The sequence below is a fragment of the Hordeum vulgare genome, chromosome 7H (assembly GCF_904849725.1).
Source record: "Hordeum vulgare subsp. vulgare chromosome 7H, MorexV3_pseudomolecules_assembly, whole genome shotgun sequence".
NCBI lineage: Eukaryota > Viridiplantae > Streptophyta > Magnoliopsida > Poales > Poaceae > Hordeum > Hordeum vulgare.
Genome location: NC_058524.1, coordinates 391715192 through 391723890, shown reverse-complemented (window position 1 = coordinate 391723890; position 8699 = coordinate 391715192). Strand labels below are relative to the sequence as shown.

The window sequence follows — 8699 nt, the reverse complement described above, 5'->3', positions numbered from 1 at the left end:
AGACAGGTATGGGGTTCTTTTTTTATGTAGAGAAAAAACCACAGTTCTTCCAATACTGAAGTTTTAAAATCACAATTCTTATAGGCAACCAAACACCTTATTGTAAATAAAACTATGATAATCTCAAAAACTGCATTATTCTAAAAATACTTCAAAAATTCTTTGTTATCAAACAGGGCCTAAGTGCTACCGATTGAAAAAAGAAGAAGAGAAAAAGTGATAGAAGTGTGTTGAATGAGGGGAGGATTTTAATGTGTTGGATGTAGAAGGAGCGGATAGACAGGATTTGTTTCAAGGGAGTGATCCGTGGCCTCCCATGTGATAGGATGGCCTCGCATAGGATGGCCAGGATCTGCTCTCTTTCCCCCACGACCACATCTCTCTTGCGATCCCCATCTCTCTCTCCCCCACGACCTATGGCGACCGATCCTCCCCTCAGCCCAGATCCACCTCCGCCTCCCTCGACCCGCTCGCTCGCTCGCCCGCGCCCCCCGCAGTCCCCGGGCGATGTCGTCATCGTCGCTGCCGCTGTTGCCTCGCGGGGCGGAGGAGGAGGGGGACACAAGGAGCGATGGCACCGGGAGCGGCGCCGGCGCGGTGCTACGCGGAGGAGGAGGGGGACACCAGGAGCGACGGCACCAGGAGCTACGGGGAGGCCGGATACTACGACGCGCGCTATGTGGAGGAGGGCGGCGCGCCCTACGGCTAGTACCAGCGCTACGCCGCGCTGCGCCCCTTCGTTCGCCGCTTGGTGCCGCCGGCCTCCCGCCTCCTCATGATCGGCTGCGGCTTCGTGCGTACGTCCTCCCCCTTCGCCTCTTCCTCTCTCCTCCTCGTGAAATAGGTGCTTGATTGTGATTTGTGAAGGGCTGGGGGTGATTGGCACGGACTAGCGAGCGAGTGATCTTTTGGATTAGCTGCTTGCACACAGCACAGTCACCGTCTGTTGGGGTCGAAATTGTTGTCACAGCAATGATTTATGGATAGCTCCTCGGCTAGGTGGTGATTTAGCTCCAGTGCTTCCTGTATCTGTTCTGTATATAATGACATGGCAATCAGATAATGCCATGCTGTCAGTCCATATGCTGACATATATCACTTCCAGTAATCTTATAATTATACTCTAGATGAGGTAATGTGCTATGCTGCTACAGTTTGGCAATGTGTGCATTGACAGGGTTGTGATGTTGATGCCACACAAAAGCAGTCATTGCGAACTGGCATGGCCAAATGGGGTAAGGACTGTAATATGGAAGCACACATCTGAAACCAGCACAACTCTGTTTGATAATAATCCAAACAAAAACCAACCTTGACTTGTTCCCCAGTAACCCAAAGTTGCTCTGGGATTTAGTATTATGGTGCAGGCCATCAATACTGCATCGACACGTTAAACACACGACAACACATCAGATTTTCACTACTTGTGTTTTGCACCCTCGATGGGCTGTTCTGGTATTCTGGATAGAATTTAGGATGCGCTTCTAAACCTAGGCTCGATGATTACGCTCCGTGTGCTAATTTAAATTTTCTACCCATGCTCTGTTGTTTGCAGTTATGTCAGAGGATATGGTTGCTGATGGCTACATGGAGATAATAAACATTAACATTTCTTTGGTTTTAATTGAGATGATGAGAAAGAAGTACTTCGATCTTCCACAACTACAATGTATCCTTAAATATTTTAAATTCCCTCTTTGTTTGGGAAGTGAAATCTAGTGTCTGTTGAATTCCTTATGAGCTGTAGACTTGCAAATGGATGTTAGGGATATGAATAAATTCTCTGAGGAATCATTTGATTGTGCAATCGTTAAATGTGTGAGTTTCTTCATGCTACAGTGGCTTTCTAATAAGTATCTAGTCTATTGACACACTTTTCTTAATGCCGCTTGTTCTTTTTGTGCATTTCTTGAAGGTACTTTGGACTCTTTGATGGTAAGTAGTAACATTCGGTCATTGTGTCTTTTGATTATTTTGGTACTTCTTCAACATCGCGGTCTTGTTACTTCCACAGTGTGGTGTGGAGGCTCCTCTCAGCGCAACGCAGATGGTTCTAGAAGTGGATAGGTTCTTAATACTTTGACCCCATTGAAGCATCACTTATTGTCTCATGTGCACCAATATATTGTTAAGTTCAGTATTCCTGCATTCTTATGAGTGGTATCTTCTGATTGTAGGCTACTCAAACCAGGGGGAGTCTTTATGTTGGTACGCAGTTTGAATAAGTTTCTACATAGTGCACCCTTAATATGTCATTTCCTGCCACTGATTATAATGATCAATTTTTGTTTCTGAACTGCTAGATAACCATCACTTCCTCCCACTACGGTTTCTGTGGTGGGGTGGACCTTGTCGCCGGCAGCTCCCCCCGCGCCAGCGATGTCCTCTTCTTCTCCTACTATGGCGTAGGTAAGCCACCTGCTTCCTCTCCTGTGCTTTCTCTTCTGCTCTTTGTGGTGTCCGGAGCAATCGTGCTGCTGTAAGTTGTATGCTGGCCATTGATGCCATGGATATTTTTAGGTTGGCACTACAATAAAAAGAACCTATAGGGATGTCAAATTTCATAAGTACAAACATTTTATTTCATCTCTAGGCAATGGTAGAGGCGTCTTAGTAAAACGTCCCTCGAGCGTCTCCGCACGGACCATCTCAAAAAAATTAGCCACGCTATGTAAGCGTGTGTACATGGTATGAGGCGCTTTATATGGCCGCTCAAAATCGTGTCTATGCAGATCGAGGTGTTCTGCTAGACATGCTTATTTAGCATCTCTAATTACATGTACTCCTTTCATTTGCATCTCAAGAAACACAAATGTGCTTCCGTATTACGATAATTAACAAAAAATATGTTACCCTGCTACCACAAATCAAAAAACAGATAGAAATTTGTAACGTTTCCATTGAAAAATAAATTATATTACTCGCATTGATAGTTTAGAATGAACTGTACATTCATATACAACAATGCAACACATCAATGCATAAGAAATTACTAATTTTAACTATCTAAAACCAATCTAAAAAATTATAGAGCTCATTGGGATCTATCTAAAGCTCTCTAGCTACTTTGTACACCAGCTTCCAAACATTTGCACCTTCTGCGCTTATTGCTTCTAGAACAATCTAACGACTTCCCTTGAACATTCTTCTTCTTGACTATTTTATTTAGGAAACCTGATACAACATGTCTCAATAGTTGATTGTCCTCTAAATCCTTCTGTAAAACCACATAAAGATCAGAAAAGGTGAGGTAAATAAAGAGAAGCGGGGCTAGCTAATTTTGAATAAATGTACACTTATGATATAAAGCACTTAACGTTTTGATCATTACATACATTTCTGCTCTATAAAAATAACATTTTTTGCAAAAGACTGATTGACTAGTTATGCTTGTTGAGACTAGTAATCTTCAGTCCAATAAAAACTGTACACAAGTGGGGACGACAAAACAAAGTCTAAATCGACTAACATAGAGATAGTGCAATTTATGGCCAACCAGTTGATGACTGCCTTGCTATCAACTACCTTTATGAAGAAAATGAGTTGGACCCTGAAAAATCATACAGCTAGTAGATTCCACATTGTTTTCTTGATATAAACATGTATTTTTCAGTTGGAAAGGACGACCTGCCAAACATTTCCATAATATTGATTGTCCAATATCTGCAAACGGCACGAAAGATTACTTCTTATAGTAGTACCAATCCGATACATAATTAAGAAAATAATGTGCTGGTAGAAAGAAATTAAAATGTTGTTTAGTTATATCCCACATCAATCTGAGATAATTATAATCTTGTTAACATGTCTAAAGGAAACACAGGGAAACATCTGACAACTGAGCTTACTATTGGATCTACAGTATTTCTATGCATTTTAGGTAATATCCAAAGTGTATTATACTCCTATTACGTAGCTAGCATGGTGTCAATATAAATGTGCCATGTTAGCTATTTGGACTATAGATGTGAACCATGATGTGGAAGTTGAGGTGTTAATGTTCCCACACTAGTTCTCCCTGAACCGTATAAAATCCCAACCTTTATTCTCATCATAGATAAAAGGTTGGATTTGTCAAACGACTAGAATTTGACCTCCCACATACCGAATGACTCATAGTAGTTGTATGGCCTGAAGGAGGTGCAAAATAATCTGTGGCAAAGAGGAGCAGACAATAAAGATATTTCTAGTGGAAACGGAGGCCGTGGGGTACCAGGTGCCTTCCGTGTGAGGGGATGGATGCACGGCTGCAGATCCATCGATTCCTTCAACACATAGCCTACTAGTGCAGGAGGGAGTTGACGTTTGGCTGCAAGCCTGCAAGATAATAGCAACTAGCATCAACCACATTGGGCAATAGAACTTTAATTTTAGAAAAAGAATTGTAGTGTTACCTTACAATGTATAAACTTGATAGGAAACTGCCTATCAAATATTATTTCTGGCGTATATGTTCTTGTTATTAACCTCGATAGCTAACTGTTAAAATACTTGCATTTGGCAACTTCCATTAAGTATTGTGCTAATCTGGACAGTGTAACTTCTAGGTGGCGCCCCAGCCTCTAGTACATGAAAACATTCGCATAGTGAGAGCTCAATACATTACCACTTTTGGGGGATGAAATACTTCTAGTTTATTTATTACTTGTACATTATAATATTTGATTATTTCGTATGCTTTCTTATGTTTGATTATTTGAATTACCAGGATGATCTGAAGCACCCAGAAGAAGTAGAGGACAGGCCAGGAGGAGGGAACAAGAAACTTCGTTTATCGTTGATGTTATGTGTGATCAACAAAAACTTGTGCTTCTCATTCAATATTTGTCGAACTATGTTGATGTGTGATTATGCATTTGTTGGGCCCTTTTGCTGTGCACCTGCACTTGTAGAACTATTTTGTTGTGCATTTGTTGGGCCCTGAACCTTTATGTGTAGAGGAGTCGATTGATGATGTATTGTAATTCATGTGATGTGCTACTGAAATGAAATATATACAACTAATTCGCAATCTTTTATTCTTTTGTACTTGTGTTTAATGGGTCTATCCTTTGATATACATGTTTTTGGAAAAATAATGCATCAGCCTAAACAATTTAGACATTTTAATAATAAAATAGTATTGGTGGAGGCCCATGTGGACAAGATTATTGAATTGGGTTGTGAAATTTATGATGATTCCATTTGGTCACTAGCAATGCCATGTCAGCACAGCCACGTCACATCCTACGTGGCTCACACAAATGGGTAATGACCAAACCAAAATTTTGGTCAATAGAGCTCTATGACCAAAATTTTAGAAAAGGTCAAGTTTGTTCATTCTTGACGGCCAACTGTTGACCTTGTAAATTTGGTCAAAAAAAGGTCAACAAACAACAACAATGACGAATCAATGACCAATATAGGGAGTCATAATTGACCTTATTTCTTGTAGTGATGGGTCATGTCTTTCTGACTAGGGTGACCAGTGTACATCCAAGCACGATCACTCATGTTGCCTAGCTACCTAGGGGGGCACAAGAAATAAATATATAATTCATCATCTATATTCATACACTAATCAAGTTTGTCAGTTTTATTACGTCCATGCAACCTACACGCTAATAGGTAAAGATAGGTCCTAATCCCACCCGAGTATGTGTAGACTGGGTTCATTTTCCCATGCTCTTCTCCAGATGCGATGCAGAATTTCGGCAGCACCTCCCCGCTGTTCTCCTGATACACGTCTCGGCAATAAGAAGAGAGGATGTGTACCCGGAGAACAACAGGGGAGGCACTAACGAAATTCCGCATCGGATCCGGAGCACAGCATGCGGGAAAACAAACCCAATCTACACATACTCGGGCTATCCATGGATAATGTTGGACAATTCGAAAGGATGGCAGTTATAAATATGCAAAGAAACGCGTATTTATAGATGTCGCCCTTTCGAACAGGAGACGCATACTGGTTATGCATACTCATGATTGAAGAAACCTATAGCTAGCAAGTTTCATCGGTACGAAGACCGGGACAGAGAAAATTAAGGGGGTAGGAGGAGAAGTCATTTGTGCTCACCAACAAACGCAAGGGCGGACCTCGTCCAACTCACGTGGAGGTTGTCGAACAACTGCACATCGAAATTCACACGATCAACGCAAATACGCTGTTTTTATAATTAACATAATCGGAAAATATGTGACCTAACTCATAATTTACAAAACTATGACCTCGTGGGCCTCTCAAAGGCCGAAAAGCACGTTCTCGTTCAAAAGAAGGCAGAAGAGGTGTCGGGGGTCGGGGCTTAGTGGCGTCGGGAGTTAGTGTCGTCGAGGGTCGGTGGTGTCGGGTGTCGGTGGCATCGGGGGTCGGGGCGTTAGTGGCGTCGGTTGTGGGGGGTCAGTGGCGTCGGGGGTCCAGGGTCAGTGACATCGGGTGTCAGTGGCGTCGGGGGTCGGGGGTTGGTGGCATCGAGCGTTGGGGGTCGGGAGTCGTGGGACGAGGGTCTCGGTCGGGGGTCAGTGCCGTCGGGGGTCAAGGGTTGGTGGCATCGAGCGTCGGGGGTCGGGAGTCGTGGGTCAGTGGCGTCGGGGGTCGATGGTCGGGGGTCAGTGGCGTCGGGCGTTAGGGGTCGTGGGTCGAGGGTTAGTTTCAGGGTGCCGGGGTTCCCTTTTCCTCTTCTTTCTTCTTCTCCTCTCTCCTCTTTTTCTTCTTCTTCTTCTTCTTCTTGTCTTCTTCTTCTTCTTCTTCTTATTCTTCTTCTTCTTCTTCTTCTTCTTCTTCTTCTTTTTTCTCCTCCTACCCCCTCCTCTTTTTCTCCTCCTATTCTTTTTCTTCTTCTTCTTCTTCTTCTTCTTTCTCCTCCTCTTGCTCTTCCTCCTCCTCCTCCTCCTCCTCCTCTTCTTCTTCTTCTTCTTCTTCTTCTTCTTCTTTTTTCTCCTCCTCCTCCTCTTCTTCTTCTTCTTCTTCTACTCCTTCTTCTTTTCATTCTTCTTCTAATTATTTTCTTCTTTTCCTTTTTCTTTTTCATTTTTTTCCTTCTGCTTTTCCTCTTTTTTTCTTCTAACCTAACTAACTAACCTAATTAGCCTAATAATCTAACGAAATGAACTAACTAAATTACCCTATATATAATAAAAAACTAACCTAATAAACTAACTAAAGTAATTAACTTTTTTAAAAAGAAAAAGAAGAAGAACTCAACTCACCGCGGGGGACGACGGCAGGGGCGGCGGCGGCAGTGGACGACGGTAGGGGGGCTGGGGGCGCGCGGCAGGGGCTCGCCGTGGGGAGGGGCTCGCCTCGGAGGTGGTCGCCGTGGGGTTGGGTTGCCGCGGGGAGGGGCTCACCGCGGGGGGAGGGGGACTCGCTGCGCGGAGGGGCTCGCCGTGGGGGGGCTCGCCGCAGGGAGGGGATCGCCGCGAGGAGGGGATCTCGCAGGGAGGGAGTCGCCGTGGAGAGAGACAGTGAGCGAGTGGCCGGGGGGAGACAGAGACAGTGAGGACGAGGGGGTTAACGGCCATTATAGGGCGGCCCCTTTGTCGTCCGCCCCCCGACGGCAAAGGGCCCCACGGCAGAAGGCAAAGGCCCGCGGACGGCAAAGGACCCAGGATTTCGGACATGGCAAGCATGGGACCTAGCCGTCCTCTTTGTCGTCTGCCTTGGGTCTCTTTGCCGTCCGCTGGCAAATGGCAAAGGGCCGACACATGGCAAATAGTATTTTTGCCATGTGTCACTCCTTCGCCGTCTGCCTTCTGTCAACTGATGGCAAAGAGGTTCTTTGCCGTCAGGCAGCACACGGCAAAGAACTGGCTCACGGCAAAGAACTAGATTCCAGTAGTGATTGATATCTTCTTCTTGAGTGTCTCTTGGTGTACTTGTCCTTCTGTGACTCCTTGATTCTCCGGGAGGGTCCTCGTTCATAACGATCTTCTCTATTCCTTCTCTCACTTCGAGGTGACTCTTCTCTTGAGCTTCGTATTCTAGGTGACTCTTCTCTTCTTTTGTGGGGGGTCGATCACTCATTGGAGTATTGTCCGGGCATTCCACAATTGTAGAAGTTACGATCACGACTAGATGAACGCTTCTCTTCATATCTTGAATTGGAGCTTCTCTCTTTGCCTCTACTCTTGTAGAACTTGTTGAATTTCCTGACCATGAGGCTCGTCTCTTCATTGGTGACAAGGCTTACATTTGAAGTATCGGGAGCAACACTTGAAGCTTTGTAAACACCGCTTGATATGTTGTGTAGCTCTTCATTGTCCTTGACTGACATTTCATGAGCGACAATCCTTCCAATGACTTTTGTTGGCTTGAGATCTTTGTTGTTTTGCATAATTTCAATCAATGTGCACACGGTGTTGTATTTTCCATCCAAGGCTGTAAGTATCTTCTTGATGATGATTTTGTTGGTCATCTCTTTGCTTCCTAAGACGGCAAGCTCATTTGTGATGAGAGAGAGCCTAAAGTACATCTCGACGACTCCTTCACCATCCATCGTCTTGAACTTGTCAAGCTGACTTTGTAGCACATCCAACTTAGATTCCCTCATAGATTGGGTACGTTTGTGCATATCAACCAAAGTGTCCCAAATTTCCATAGCATTCTCAAGTCAGCTAATCTTGTTGAGCTCTTCAGGGCATAGGAAGTTGAATAGAATGTCGCATTCTTGAGCGTTGTATTGCAACATCGTCAATCCTTCCATGGTCACTTCACGATC

General features: G+C 44.2%; 1 pseudogene; it reads left to right on the top strand.

The window, feature by feature from the left end:
* The first annotated feature begins 571 nt into the window (after positions 1 to 571).
* LOC123408948 lies at positions 572 to 2483 on the top strand (annotated as a pseudogene).
* The last annotated feature ends 6216 nt before the right edge of the window (positions 2484 to 8699 follow it).